This window comes from Dermacentor albipictus, chromosome 10, assembly GCF_038994185.2.
Source record: "Dermacentor albipictus isolate Rhodes 1998 colony chromosome 10, USDA_Dalb.pri_finalv2, whole genome shotgun sequence".
NCBI lineage: Eukaryota > Metazoa > Arthropoda > Arachnida > Ixodida > Ixodidae > Dermacentor > Dermacentor albipictus.
In genome coordinates, this window is record NC_091830.1 from 80,321,589 (window position 1) to 80,337,989 (window position 16,401).

General features: G+C 45.7%; 1 protein-coding gene across 4 annotated transcripts in view; it reads right to left on the reverse strand.

Moving 5' to 3' along the window:
• Positions 1-16,401, reverse strand: part of LOC139050429 (prestin-like) — a 312,086-nt gene that overhangs the window by 121,051 nt on the left and 174,634 nt on the right. For all 4 annotated transcript variants that reach the window (XM_070526799.1, XM_070526797.1, XM_070526798.1 and 1 more), the window contains one exon: positions 5,426-5,472. The gene's annotated coding sequence lies outside the window, so the exon portion shown is untranslated. The remainder of the gene's footprint in view (positions 1-5,425; positions 5,473-16,401) is intronic.

Sequence of the window (16,401 nt, forward strand, 5' to 3'; positions counted from 1 at the left end):
CACCAAGCTGTATGTAGTCAACTTTCAATGTGGAACGACTGCTAAGACAATCTTGCATGCCGAGTTGATTTGCATGTATAGTGCTCGCAGAGTGTTAGGAAATGTTGTATATTATGTTGCCGCCATTTAGGCCTCGTCTCCGTACGCCAATGATTATACGATTCAATTCGCACTGTTTGCCAGAAAGTGAGGAGAAAGAAAAGCTTCCTGGAGAGGTTTGCCGGCTAGAAGCTCTCAACATCTTGACAACGCCAGCCAATACTTAGAAGGCAGACGGGCAAAACAACCGACATTATTGCCCATAAATTCCAAAACACAAAAACAAATGTACTGATTGCTACATACATTAATTCGCACTGTGTTTACACATTAGAAACACACTTATAGTAAGACATGAAACTTCCAATTTTCAAATAATGTACAATTGCAAAGTAACAAAAGAAAAAATGAGTAAGCATCAGGTCAAAAGCAGTTCAAGTATGTTAGAAACACGAACGCAAAGTACATGTGTACTTCTTGGAAAGAGAAACCTATGGCGTGCTTGTACTGGTTGAGTATGCTTGGTCAGTGGTAGTGAAACATTTGGTGTTTATAATGATTTCGAAACCTTGGAACATACCAGATATTCCTGTTCCTAGCGCATGTAGTAGGAGCCCTAGGCGCCAAACATCCAGTATTTGTTAAAAACTGCTTGTATACTTTAGAAGGAAAATAAAGTGAACGCAAAATACGAAACGCACACATGGGTTTCAGAGTGTAAATACCGTAGTTATCTTAATGAAATTTTTGTTGTCGACATATAATGAAGATTAGCTATATGAAGAATATTCTTGTTTGTAAAACATTTGTTAGTCGAAGTTGACTACACTAGACTGCCCTAATTTCAGTTTGGTGTCACAAGGGTTTGATACAGAACGTGTGCCTTAAGCTGCGTAGGGAGGAGACGTCGTCAGCGGGTAAGTGCGCCAACTATCGAAAGAGCTTTTTTACACGAATCGGTGACATTCAGGTCATAACTCCGGCGACAAAGAAAAGGTGGCACCAAGAATTTTGTGTTAACTCACAATATTGATTTCGTGGCCTGCGTATGTAAATGCCTCTGTCAGAAGAAATTTCTTATTTCTGGCTCAGAAAATTAGAGCTTTCTATTTCGTTATGTTAATCATGATTAAGTTTTCATTGGACCAAATAAATACTCTTTGCAGTAACACAGTGCACCAAGTAATTGGTTCGCATGCTTTTGGACTTGATAGAAGCATACTAGTGTCGTCCACGTATATCATATATTTTGCGGTATTATCAACATTAACAATGTCTCTAACATAGATGTTAAATAATGACGGACCTCATACGCTCTCTTGCGGAACGCCACTTAACATAGGTAATATAGACAACGTAAAATCAAGTAAATTAACGCGTTGTAATAGCTTACGTAAGTAAGACCTCACCAAGGCCAGTGGTTTACCACGAATACCGTGTATTCAAAGTTTGTTAAACAAACTTTCGTGACTTAAGGAGTGAAAGACCTTGATGAAATCTGCAATATGGCCTGCTGAGAAGAATTTTTTAGCGATATATTGGAGCATAATTTCTTTAAATCTCAGTAATGCGGCATCAGTTGGCTTGCCTTTTCCGAAAGTGATAATTGGTTATAGGTATCGTGACCAAAGTTGTCAGACGAGAAAAAATTATTTTTTTCCAAATCTTTTGAAAAAATTGCAATCATTGATACCGGTCTGTAGTTTCATACATCATTTGTATCACTTCCCTTAAATATTACAGTTACTCCGCCTTTTCTTTATATCGTCAGGGAATAGTACTGACTCGATTATTAGATTGAACATATGGGTGATTGCGGGACGTACAAACTCTAGGACGTGTTGCACCGGTATAATCAGACTATTACCAACGTCTAGTGTTTTTCGATTTTTTTTATGCTCATAAAAGAAGCCTAAATTTCTTGTTCATTGTTTGGCACAAGGAAGATAGTATCTGTGGAATGGTTCGATGATACAACTCTTGCAGAACTGCTGACTGTGGGTTGTCCCACTTGTGCACCTAAGTTTACAATTAAAGTGGCTGTTGAGTGATCGGCGAGAGCCTTGCAGGTTTTTTCAAAATTTTTAATGTCAATGTTTCCTGGCACGACGTCTTGCTTTGCGCGGCCGAGCTCGTCGTTGATGAGTTTCCATACTAACTCAGCGGATTTATATGTACTATCCGCATAGCCTCGTAGTATGCTTTTTTCGCTCGCCTAAGTTCACGATTTAATTTCTTCCTATAGTTTTTTTAACACTGCCGCATCTGTTTGTGCATGTGAATTCAGGAAGACGTAATAAAGCTCGTTCTTTAGCCGTATCATTCGGCTGAACTATAGCGTAACCCACGGCTTTCTACGCGGTTTAGATTGCTTTACCTTCTTCAACAGCAAATGCATGGCATAAGTTTGGACGAATGCTGCAACAGTTTTTTTTTATTGTACAACGCGTTCGCATCTGTTATATAGAGAAGAAAAGATCACACATGTTAACTAACATCACACTTGAGAGCCTGCAGGCTTTCGTGCAATATACACTGTATGACGAGCCGCTCTTGTGAACACTTGGTAGTTTTATTTTTGGAATAATACTACATAAAAACTGGAGAGTGGTCCCTGACATCTGAGTTAACGATTCCTGTGCGAATTGCGCTGTTTTCAATATCTTTAATTAAAAGTTCGAGACATGGAGAACATAATGTGATGTGCGTTGGTGTTTTAATTTTCTTCATAAACCCAGAAGAGCCAATTATATTCATCAACTCATCCGAAGTCATACTGGTTACCAACGTATCTACGTTAAGATATCTACCCTAGATGAGTTTGGAACTGTTAGACGAAACGTAGGTTAAATATGCCCAAAGAAGTTGTTAAAGCAGACAGTATTTGCCTCAGGTGACCGGTATACCACAGATATTTTTTGCTACGTAGTTACACCAAATCAATTTTACACTATACACCAGGTCAATACACCAGGTCAATTTTACGGCTTTTATCGGCATGTATGGCAATAGCACTACCACGCCCGTTTGGCCGGTCCGAAAAGTAGGCATTGAAACTGTAAAAATGCGGTGGATTCCTAGTGTTCTGGTACGAAGCCTCTGTCAGCCCAACTTAACATTTCAATCCAAATTCATTAATAAAATAACAGATGGTATCACGTTTGCTGGCTGCAGAGCGGGCGTTAAGGTGCAACGCCAATGCTTGTTTAGAAGCCTAATGGCCTGGGCTGGAACAAACTGCAATTCTAAGAGGTTTTTTCAATCGCAAACTTGCTCATACACATAGATTGGCGTTGAGTTGTCCATTCCTGTGGCCCTAATTGTGAGCCTCCTTTTCTTTTTTTTGTTACGGTATACTGTCGCGCTAGGCTTTGGGTTTGAATTGGACGACGATATCATAATGTTCAAGATTCCAGGTAGGTGCATGGTGACAAATCACGATGACAAGCCTTAGAAAATCTAAAGCAGAAGCATGAATGGTTAATGTGTTTGCATGTAGTATTACATGAATGTGCAGAAGAATGCGCTGATTGCAAGTGTGCTGTATAAATTGGGATATCTTATCCTCAACTAGTGAACAAAATGTAAAATTTTTATGTGATGTGGTAGTGCGGCTGAACATAGTAAAACTGCAGCGCGCACAAAGGACCAATGGCACAGGTCATTCACAAACAAGTGCTGATAAAGTTGCGCGAAACAGCTTGGAAGTTTTAACCAAGATAGGCGGCTGAAACAGCGCGATCCCGGCTTTATTATCGCAATTTTAGCACACATATAAATGGATTTTAGTAGTTTGTTTGTTGCTGCATAACACCATGTCTGAAAACGCACTGGAGTGCTCTAAAAGGATTAGACAAAGCGCCAGTATGCACGTGAATGTTTAATAAAAAAGCAGCAAGACTACTAAATATTCCAGGGATATATTTAACAGGCGTAATATGCCTTTGTACCAGCGCGTAAAGTATTGCTCGAGAGGTAACTCTCTTTCATATGTTTGAGGTTTAGAAGGCTTAAAGGACCAGAAATTCTGACGATTGGCTGAGATCTTGGCGCTTCAATAATTGAATCAGAGAAGTCGAATATTTGACGTGCCTCATCAGGCACTGGCATGACATGAAGCAGCAGTGCGTGATTGCTGTGAAGGCCACAGAGTCCTCCTGACCAAAAAAATTCGCAGTCTATAGTGAACCGCAGAAGTGCATTCAGATTTTATTCTAACCCTTCTCTTTATATAATTTCTTTGAAACAAGTTTATAAACGTTTCACACGCACCGGTGGACAAAGTTAGGCTGGTCGTTAAGTGTCAGCCTGTTCTCATTCTAGCCTTTTTAATAAGTACGGCAATATATAAGTTGCTGGCACTTGGCAATATTTCGATTTGCGATGCAATTCGTACACGCGTGGAGTGAAAAACGAAACAACCGCTGTATAACGCTTAATGTTGAGGCTAGCGTACTCTTAGACAACACACTGCCGGGCGACTTGATAAGTCAAGCTGTTCGCAAAGATCGCAGGTCTGCCGGGGGAGGCTCAGGATTGAATGATGAATGTTGGCGTCGCAAGCGACTGCAGAACTGCGGAAATGCTTTCACTGCGCAAAGTTTTGCTCTGTATTCGTACCACGCTGGAACATCACACAACTGTTCGCAGCGCTTAAGGCGAGAGACGTAGGCTCCCTCGCGTATTGCTGCAACAACGCCTGCTGGCGCTGTATTCGCATGTGGGATAGGGTCGAGCGCACGGTACCTGCACTGATATAGTGCGACGTCTTCTAGCAGCATGACGAGAACGTCGCATTGAAGCCGTTTTGGGGAGCAAACCATAAGGGCTAGTTCTTCTTCTTTTCCCACGAAGAACAGAATTAACTGTTGCCCAAGGCGTGTACATGGTGTACGTACTTATCAGATTCATTACAGGAAACGGGATTACGTATGCATAAAGTGCGTTGCTCCTACGGAGCACCATAAGGACACAGCTCATTTTCTTATATTTCTTTTGGTTCCATGAAAGCGTAACGTTGGCTTACATTTGTTTCTTTTGAAATAAATCGAGGTTCTCTGGGCTAAACAGTCTAGCCAAAGAAGAAAGGACATAATCTCCGCTCACTACAGCGATTCTCCTCATTCATAAAAATTGCAACTGCATCCTACATATCCGAAAATGGACAGTGACAATTCGCTACTAACAGGAAGCCTTCATGCCAAGGCCTCGAATATGAAATAGACGTTAGAAAAGGAAGGAGAATAGAAAATCTTTGTTGTTTGCAAGCAATAGTCACAGACATGTGTTACAGTTTCACAGACATTCAATAAGAGTGAAACTTTCATTCGCAAAGAAATTCATTTTTTTTACATTATATCGCAAAACAAAGTTTCGTGCAACTTACCAGGAAGAAGACAGATGTCAAGTCCGTTGTCGACGTCGGCTTGGTTACTGCAGAGAAGAAAGAAAAACGATATGAAGCATAAGTAATTTTCAGTACATCATCTTTTCTGCGAATGACGCCACAGAAGAAGAGTACGAGACGGAAAGCAAGATACGATTAACACAAGCACCAATGAACAAAAGCACGGAACGGAATTTGGGGAAAACATGCACCAAATATTGACAGTACTTTTGAATTTGCTCCAGGGTGCCCTTAATGTCAACGTGGCCAGTGTTGCAGAAGATTTAACAACTATTTCGAGATTCTTCATGAGACTATTCATAGAGCGCACTGTGTGGCATAATTTTCCTCTATATATTTAAATATCAGAAAGAAGGCACCACGGAAGAAATGGCCGGGATGTTGCTCACTTGACGATGATAGAGCAAGGCTGCCTGTGGGAAGAAGATATAGAACCTTGTATCTTTGCAGAAATGAAATAACGTGACGAGGCAGCACCGACAAGGGTTGCAAACGTGGTCCACCTATATATTTACTAATAAAAGAAAGGAATGCTTATGGGAAGTTTTTCGTGTTTACAAACAATAAGTCTTAATGATGTTTTCAGAATGACTGAAATCATCAGATTTCATGAGTTTTCGCAGAGCTCAATATTTACCTCTTCTTTGCATTGTGCAACTTTCCCTAAAGCTACAAAAGAGTGTTTTGTTTTCCAATTTTGAGGCCGCATATAGTGACGAATGAGCCATTGCAAGATTTCTCACATGTGACGCTTGTAGATTTTCTGTGAAACCGCAAGCCCTCGCGGAGATCAGAAGAAACAAGCTGCGAATGAACCCTGAGCAAACTACGATGTCAAGATTTCTGTGGGAGCATTTGCGGAGTTTGTCATCGCGTACAAGCTGCATCTCTGTCACTGGATCTGGAAGTGGAAGGTTTCACCGCTGCTGCATTTTCTATTTGAGTAAAATTAGTTTTTAACATCATTCACAATGACGTTCCATTGGAATCGCGTGAATTTTTGTGTAAGGAACCGACGGCTGCACCGCATAACTCTGCAGGAAAGGGTAACTTCGCTTGTTTCTGATGTATAGAAGATTTTGCCAGCTATGTATACGGCGTAAACGGTTGTAAGGATGTATTGCCAAGTGTTTGGAAAGGCTAACGGCATCAAGGCTTAATCAAACGGAAGCAGTGAATTTCGCACCAAGTGAAACGCCCATCATCCAAACGCAGTTCTTACCCGCCGTGATTGCTCGCTGGTTGTCGTTTTGTTGCTAATTATAAGCTTGTGGGTTTGTTTATCTGCCATAGTGACCACATTCTGATTCGATCGAAATGCAAAACGGTCGTGTACTTAGGTTTACGCCCACGTTAACGCCTCTCAGGTAGAGCAAAACGTACTCAGATATATGCCCCACTTCGTCGTCTCTCATATCTAGCCCGTGTGGTTCTGGACGTTGTACCTTATTGTTTGAGATTCACGTGGTAATCGGCTGCACCAAATCGACGAAAAACTGCTCACTACTTCACAGCCTAACACTACAGAATAACTCCGCACTTGTTCAAAACCGCTAGAGCTGTAGTGCGAGGTTCCTGCATGGAAGCTAAAATAAATAGTTCTGGCACTTCGCCTTTTCCGAGAGTAGCAGAATTACCTGTAGAGCTTTGATTACACAATAAAGAATGGCACTTGAAGCACACATCATATCTGAAATCAGCGGCAGCGATATCCTCAAATCTGTATTTTGTTTTCCTTGCGTACGCACACTCTTCCCAGCGCACGGACTACGACACGTGCAGGAGAACCGTTCTACTGACTGCAGGGTTACATGTGCGTCATGATGAGAAGAGGCAAACTACGCTCAGTCGCAGCACCCACTCCTCTAGCCCCCATACCGTTTCTCTGGAGGCCCTCTGACCTTTCATGCCCGAGATGCGCATGCGCCGTCGTGGACAGCCCGACCACGCTGGGAATGGCGGAAGCGTCGGCGGCGTTTCCGACAGCGTTTTTGCGCCTCGAGAGTCCGTATAATGACGGTCATCATAACATGCACTTTCCACAATCATAAGATAGCAGCCGCTAATGAGAACCAATCTTAACAGCAATTATGTCCTTGAGCTGTCTTCGGGATCCAGAAGAATAAGCCCAGATTTCTCCTGACTGCAAGGTAGCACAATCTGTAGGTGCCGATAAGAATCAGGAGGCGAATTTACAAAATGTACCTACGCCATATTTGTTCGCAATTGAAGGCGCCAGTAAATCATAGTGCTTGGCATAACAATAATATCAATGGCGTTCTGCCAATGGCAAACCGCTTTTACAAACAAGAAGCGTTCTGTGTTGGGCCCAGAGCAATACTACTTCAGGCCTTCAACTAAACAAAGAATACCGCCACATTTCCTCCACGGACGGATGTCTCACACGCTGTCATTGAATAAGACCTTATCTCAGACACGACTCATACCAGTTTGGCATACGTTCAGTCAGAATATAGAAATGTGGTCACAGAACCACCTTAGTCGGCATTCACAAAATACCTCTTGGGATAGAATTGTTTGTAAGACATGTTTTCAGCCAATTTTGATCATAGACGTATTATTAGGGAAGGTGACCGATCAATTTCACAGCGCCAAAGCGCTGTGAAATTGGCTCCTGCTCCATTAAAGGCCAAACGTTACTGAAACTTTAAACCCTCTTCAGCAAGATTCGTTGGTGAGGCAGTCCCATCGAGCTCACCCGTACGAAGACTTCAGTTCAGTAGCTGTTGGTCTTAGCCCCGAAATCCCAGGAGCGTCCATTTACACACACAGACACACAAAGGAAAACGTCGTCACGCATTCAATGTCTGTTTCAATTGCCAAGCGTTCTCACCAGCTTAAGCAGCGGGAGGGCCCAGAACACGGTGCTACATCATAGCTTCGTTCTCAGCAGTCACGAGCCTGACGACGGACTGCCACTTAGCCAATCCCACTACGCCTGTCCAATGACACAGAACTCCAAGTACAGCGGCAGCAAACTTCGACTGTTGTTCGGAGTACAGCGATACGCCCGCACACGGTCGCGAAGCCGTCGCCATCAAGCATAGAAATTGGGACGCCGCCGTCTTGCGAAAGAACGATTCGCATGCGAAATTCGCCGAGGCTCACTCAGTCGATGCAGTCATAACTATACGGCAGCGTCTCTGAACGCACGCGCTTAGTGCAGACAGCAGCGGCAAGAACAACGGGGGCCTTGAGAGCATGGATCAACGCGCATCTGACCCGTTTCTGGGGCGCCATGACTGGGCGCTTCGAGCCCCGCGTACACGGCCATAGCTGTTGGACTTCGCGCATCGTCACGGGGTTCAACCCCAACGCGCAGTTAGAGTTGGTAATAATAAACCACTGCACGGAGAGGGACCGAAAAAAGGTAGCCGCCGTAAGCAGCGGACCATGGGTGTGTGCGGGGCTGAGTGCCGTCTACTACAGGCCTTTAGAAGTGAAAAAGAAAATCTTCAAGGTTGAGCACTTGGCACGCGATTCGGTAGGCGCACACCTCCGGAAACGGCAGAGCAGGGGAGCTGGGCTAGCTGGTCAGGGCTCCCCTCTGCAATGTACAACCGTACCTTGAGGGTATGATAAATAAATAAATAAAGAAAGAAATAAAAAATTGTTAGCGTCTCTTGCACGTACCTTGGCCCCAATTTGCAAAGATATCTTACGCAAGAGCCTTCCCTGATAGTTCTGGGTCCAGCGGCCAGAAACGCATCACTGCCATCAGCCTAACAACGAGGCTGTCGACGCTACGATGCAGCCAGACATGGACGACACTTACGCAAGAGAACATTTGCCAAGTACGCGCCCCTGAACACTACAACAGCGCACGACACAGCACTGCTATTAACGTCTTTAAAAATCTCCAGTGATTTAAGCTTAATCACCTGTAAGGTTTTGAATGGCCCCTTGTGATGAGATCCTTCTCAGTGTAAACAGTTCCTCAAGCAACCGGGAAACGCTGGAGGATGTCATGCCTCTGGGAACATTGGCAGGTAGGCACTTTAGCCATGCATATCGCTCTCTTCATCTGCCAGGAATCATGGTCGCGAATCGGTACACGCTGCGTGTGTTAGGATTCTAACATTAGGGGTGTGATCTAATACAGATGTTAGTTGAAAGAAGCGCCTTGCCTTGTCTCCTTGTTCTGCCACCTTGTTTGCACTAAGGTTGATTAGGAGTTATGCACCTATACTGCCAAATACTAATACCGAATGCCCTCACTGTAGAGCTATGCAACTGCAACTGCAACTGTGGTTATGCAACTGTGGTTAATTATTTCGTATGTCCGCGTGTCACCGTGTGCCGTCCGTGTGTCAGGAAGCATGAGAGTTCTTTTCCGAAGTCGGCAACATAGTGGCATAAAGACCGTAATAATGATTAAGTTTTCAGAGTTTCTTTTTTAACATTTCTTCCGAGTCCGTAGAAACAGTGCAGCCGGAGTTTCATAGTCAAACACTTCACAGGTAGGCAATCCATGACAAACTCGAACGTGATAAACAACGGTGAGAAATTGACGTAGAAACAAATAACTTGAAGCTAAACGCTATTAGTTATCCTTTCTTTCGTATGCACAGTGGGTTCGAGTATGTATCGACCAGCCGGAATAAACTCTTCTTCTAGTCTACGACAGAGCCGTCAGCCGCCAGTTGCAAGCCATATTCCGGAAGAAACAGAGGTTTGCTCAAAGTTAGTTTGGTTCTTCATTCACACATCTGTATCCTTAGGTAGGCACCAGTGCGTCTGCTAGTAGTACAATGCGCAGACGGGGTGCGCCATCAAGTAGTGCAGATATACTTCATCACCGTTCGCGTTTTTAAGGTTGCTATAGCTCTATGGACGACTGAATACCCCTGTACGCCGTATGTGAACAAAGTGCTCTTAGTGCAGTTTCTCTTTCGGAAAACGTCTGGACCCGCAAACACAGAAAGGTATTATGATATAATTGTTCGTCAGAGAAAATTCCATCCCATCCTGAAGCTGGATATATTAGTGGGAAGGCCGGCAGGTCAATGGAACAAATCACAAATTTACGGAAATTTGAGAATTTGGCCCCTGAACTCTAGACGACGTCAACTTCACGTCACATGACAAGATCAGGGGACAAAATTTTGCCTTAATATTCGGCAACTATTATGTCAAATTTAATCTTTAGCTAGTAATTTCTCATAAGAAAAAAAAATACTCCGCAGAAGATTTTTTGTGAATTTTGGCCCAGTAGCTGTGCGAGGCCCAAAATGTTGGCTTAACGAGAGGATGAGGTGCTGAAAATATGAGGCGTAGCCCAAAGAACTGCTCGAAATTAGCGCTGAAACGTCACGTGTACCACCTGGCTCCGAAACAACAAAACCACGCAGCAGAAAACGCGTCACGAGCATGCAGGAATGGACAAGGAATGTCTTGGGGTGTATGTATCTTTTCATAATTTTGCACATCTTTTATTTTTCTTGTTTTGCCGTTGTTACCGCCTGCTACCATGATGGCTCAGTGCTATTTAGTTCTTGCAGCTTGTTCGAAGACTTGGACTTCCTCTTTATTGCAGTTCACTTCTCCATAACATTGGTCGGATGAAACTAATTTTGGGATTTCGGTTTGAAAGCCAGGCATTTATTTCGTTCCAAGCAAATTATTATATAAAACAGAGCCAAAACGTCCACCAGCGTCACCTTTAACGCAACGTCCTGTTTGCCTCTGCACAAACTGCTTCCTGTCGGCGCCAGAACTCGATGCAGCGTTTACATTTCCAAAGACTCTCTTGTATGCAAAGCGTGCGTTGTAACCGCGGCAATCAAGAACTCGCCAACGAGCCGAACCGACAGATGAAGACATCAGCGCCAAGTAGTAAACGAACACTCGACGATCGGTCTATGGTTTAACGACGAACAAAACATTGCAGAAGCTCTCCCGTTCTCGGTTCTCATACGCAATGTATGCGTTCCGCAGCAGTGTCGTAACACAGGGTGCAGCCGCTTAGTACGCAGTACACCCGAGGTCTCGAGCTTGCTGGGAGAAAGCTGCCGCTTCCCAGACGATTAAACGCAGGCCCCGGACGTCCAGGGAGCGTGTGCCCGGCAATCAGCGGGTTTAATTGAGCGCTGCGTCTCACACACACACACACACGACGAAGGGCTCGATAACTTCCTTCCCACCCGCCCCGTTGCCGGGCCACCGAGACTTTTTCGCAACAGCCCTGTGCCAGTGAGACGCCCCCCGTCCTGCCGCTCGGCACACTGATACGCGTTCCGGCTGCAGTGGAGAGTGTTCTCGTGCGCGTTCACGTGAGTGCGCGCGTGTGTGTCTGTGCGTGCGTGCGTTACCCATAGCGTACGTACACGTTCGTGACCGCGTGGTGGGTGCCCTGCGAACATGTACCGCCGTGAGTTCGGATTTCTTGAGGAATGCGGGCACCCTGTACGTTGTGAAACCCTGCGGTTTTATCCATCTGCGCACGCACTACACCGCGTGCTTCTTTGTCGGCGTGTGCACACATTCTTTCCCGGCATATCCGCTGTGCATGCGAAATGAGTCGCCAGCGCTATCAACGCGCTTTATTACGTTGCGCCACAACGTCCGACACTGCGGACTCGACTGCAGACAATCGTCTCTACAGCAGCGCGGTGTGAATTAGGGGAACATCGACTTGGTGTGGATACACATGTTGTAGAGCCGTAACTCGTCTTAGGGCAGTGTGTGCCAAGGAATCGGCTGAAGTGCGGGTGCGAATGCGGTCGAGATTTCGTAGCCTGAGCGAATGAGCGGGAACTGGTCGTCTAACCCACATTAAGTAGTCGCGTCTTTCCCGCTTTGGCCTTGGCTCGACTAACCAGCATTTCTTGTGCTCCACATTTTGTGTACTGGTTTCTCTCGGCAGTGGCGATGCGCATACGGGCAGTGAACAGTGCAACCAGCTATTCTGAGAGCGAACGTCCTGGATAGCGCGCACCTATGGATAGTCCGCCCTGGATAGCTGAGACCGGCAGAGCACTCTAGCTATGCTATATCTACGCTTCAACTTTCGCAGGAAGAAGGCCAATTTAGTGTGGTAAAGGAAAGCCAGGCTTGCTTTTCTAAAGTTTTACGCCTAAGGTTTGGCACTGATAGCGTCGATAGCGATTCTGATTGCATATCCCTAGATTCTGGCAGGAAACGTTGTCGAAGCCGTCAAAGTCGAGTGCTTGCTTACACGTTTGGAGGCAACGTAATTATTTTACATTGATATAAGATTAACCAGTGCCGAGCTTTCACGTGTAAAACCCGTGAGTTCAGCGGTAGATGGTAGGCAATTTAAAGCAGCGTTACCAAGCATCTGTCGTATATGCAGCCTTCTTGGGTGTACACGCTTGCACCCACTGGTATCATACTGACCTGTATTTTATTATAGTCGCGTAATCGCGTAGCTCAGCCCGATTTATTATTTCTTTCTAGCGTTGTCTTTAGCTAAGTTACGCTCTCACCGGCCAATATTAAGTACGGCGCTCTGTTCCTGAATAAATAGGACAGTAGTATTCCTACGTAAGTAGTTCCGAACAGGAAGGGAATCCTTGAAAAATGATGTACAGATAAGCTATTGCACCTCGCCTTAAAGCTACCGTTAACGGTAAGGATTACGCTTCGTATAGCTATACGCGCGCCATAAACTAGCTGGTAATCGGCATAATACCCTCCATAGGGCAGCAATTCTCCCAAAGCGTCTGTTACAAAGACTATGTACTCCGCCGTGGCGCGAGTTGTCCGCGAAAGCCTTTCTCCTGTCCTCATTGCAGTCACGTTGGGCGGACCAGTAGGAACGGCATGCAGACCCCATCTAGGCCCCGACGCACCGCCGAAGTCGATCTGTGCTATCGGCACTTATGATCTCCCCGTCGTGTTTTCGTCTCGTCACCACGCGCAGCAGCTGTTACTGGCAGCCGTCACTTGGACTTCCCGGGTATCTCGGACAATGACCTAGCTTTCCCTGTAAGCGGCATTTAAAGGAGCAGGTGCACCTCGTCAATTTTAGCATGGCCAAATGGCACACGCCTCCTTCTGAGCTCTCACGCACTTTTGAGTCCTCTGAAAGAAATACGTTTCCACTCTCTGAACATATTGTTTAGGACTTTTAGCTTTTCTCGTAAACTGGTTTATACTAGAGTTCTGGAATTGTGGATTTCGCCTGAACAGAAGTGTATGTTTGTTACAGCCGCAACATTCGCATAACTTCTATACATCAACTGTGCTAGCCTGATTGGCTGTGTCCGCCATAACCTGGGGCCCGCAGTCACAAAATGGTCGTGCGCTAGAATTTCTTGTAAGAAAAAAAAACTAATCCAATCCTTACAATGGACGTATCATTAGTTAACGCGACCACTGAATGGTAAAGGCAACTTACGAACTAACAACTGGCAATTCGGCCCGTGGAATCGAATGGGCAAAGCTCTTCGTTCGTAAATGGTCTTTGCGATTGGCTGACCCCGTTAGCCAACGATACGCATGCGATTAGAATTCGCCCAAGTTTTCTGTTATACGGGCAATTCTAGCCTAAAAAGATTCTGTGAATACGGGCGGGCCCTCAGGACGTATGCAAAAAACGTTTCACTTCTGCATTCGCTAAGGTTATGCACTCCATCTGCACTGACTGAATTTTTTTCACACTAACAAATGTAGCATACCAGCTTTCTGTGAGAAGCGGCCCTGTTCTTTGTTTAAAATACTTGACACAAATAATACTACACTAGTATTAAAGCACCATCTGAATATGTCAAAAAAAATGCACCTCCCGATAAAGAATACGCAGAATAATGTTAGGGAAAACAATATCTACCGCTCTTACACTGCGCAGTTGGCCGCACTGCGATGATGTGGGTTAATTTCGACCACCCGGGTTCTTTTTAATTATGGGGTTTTACGTGCCAAAACCACTTCCTGATTATACGGCACGCCGTAGTGGAGGACTCCGGGAATTTCGACCACCTGGGGTTCTTCAACTTGCGCTCAAATCTAAGTGCACGGGTGTTTTCGCATTTCGCCCCCATCGAAATGCGGCCGCCATGGCCCCACCCAGGGTTTTTTGACGCTCAATAAAACTACGGCACGCGAGCGCATTCGCATTCCGAGCCCTTCAGAACCCGGTTGCGGCTAATCCACTCCAATAGCTCGTGTTCGACAACACAACGCCACGGCCACTGAGCCACTGTGCCGGGTGTCGGGAGCCAAAAATGTTAAAGGAATGCGCACACTGGGTCCGCCACAGCATCTCCGCTCGACTATACGAGATACTCTACGGAAGGCCGTAAGAGACTGTACGGAAATAGCCACAGCCCGAGAAAGGACAAGAAGTGAGTCAACACTTCACGCGATCTCCCGCGTCCTACGGGCCTCTGGAAGCCATAATCCTCCACACCGCGCTCATTATAGCATACCGAAAAGTGCGGGAGACCATCAAGCTCGCGGTCTACGCGTAACCGTGCTACCCGACGAGATAGGCGGCTTCTTTCCCGACGCGGACCCTGCACAACAGCACTCTGCTCGATCCGCCGCCGTCCACTTCCCGAGTATCGCGGCTTTTAATCTCGGCAGCAACGGGGCGACCGGTTTGATGCCTCGGGCCCGGACAGTTCTGAGAGCCACCGCCGCCGACGGTCGTAAAGGCTTCCGAATCTCATCCCTATCGCGAAGTGCGATCTAGTATTCGAGTTCTTGCACCGTCCGAGCGACACGGTGGCCGCGGTTTTACTTCTTTCCTGCCGCCTCCGGTCGGCTTGTGTCTACGTAGTCACGTGCCGAGCTCGTGTCGCGAATTACCGCGAACGCGGTCTTGAAGCCGACTCAGCAGGTGTGCAGAGGACTAAACGTTCTTAAAACAAACGGAAGTTGAAAGGAAAGTAAATTTCTTTATTTGATGAAGCGTGTGCCATTAAATGTGGCACTGATATTGGGGACATTTCGTAGCATTCCAAATGAAGATGATACAATTTATCCTGCACTCCACCCTCCGCCCCACTTCCTGATAATGAACTGCAAAACAGCTGCACTGGTCAAAGAGTGAATAAACATAGCAGAGCATGCCACAGAACACAAAGTATAAAACCGCGCGCTTTCTGTGCTTAAGGGCTGTTTGCCATTGGCCGGGAGCCTTTACTACTGTCCCGTTGAACATCCTGATTGGCTAGCATTTACATTTACAAATAGCTCAAGCGAATAGTGGCCGAATTAACAAAGCCATTTTTTTTCTTGTGTGCTGCGATTGGTGGGCTATTTTTCTAAAGCTGTGTCTCACATGACAATTTGTTTGCTTACGAGCATTTCTAGCGTGACAAATTATTTTTGGGACTACGGGTAGATAAACCCAGGAAGAACCTGTGCCAGTATTCACAACGTGTGTGTGTGTGTGTGTGTGTGTGTGTGTGTGTGACTGTGTGCGTGCGTGCGTGCGTGCGTTGCGCGTTTGTGTGTGTGATGTACCACTGGGTGGGTGTCTTCAATATTGATATGTCCAGTATCAGAATTGACAGGAATTTGCTCTCACGAAGGGATCTAGTGTAAGAAAGCTTTCTGATTACGGGCGGAAAGTTTCCTACACTGGCTCATGCACTGCCGACCCGATTATGGGAGCGCTAACCCCAGATCACCCGAGACCGGGCCAATGCCATGCCTCTCCCTTGCGAAGCGAGGAAACCCGCTCCGGTTACGAGGCGAGCGATGGTCTGGACCGTGAAATATATGCAATCCGACGCATTGCGTGATACTGTGCCCCTTCTGCGCAAAGACTGCACAGTCCTGTGAAAATGCATCGCACGTGACCAAGAGGGTCGAGATCGGGCGATTGGACCCCTGGACGTGACATATTACTGCACCGCATAAGCTCTACCTCGCTTTTTTTCTTCTGTTTTCTTGTGTCGACCAACCAGTCGGCTAACCGCATTGCGCACTCGTTCGTGTTTAAGATGCTCAGTCTGGTGTGT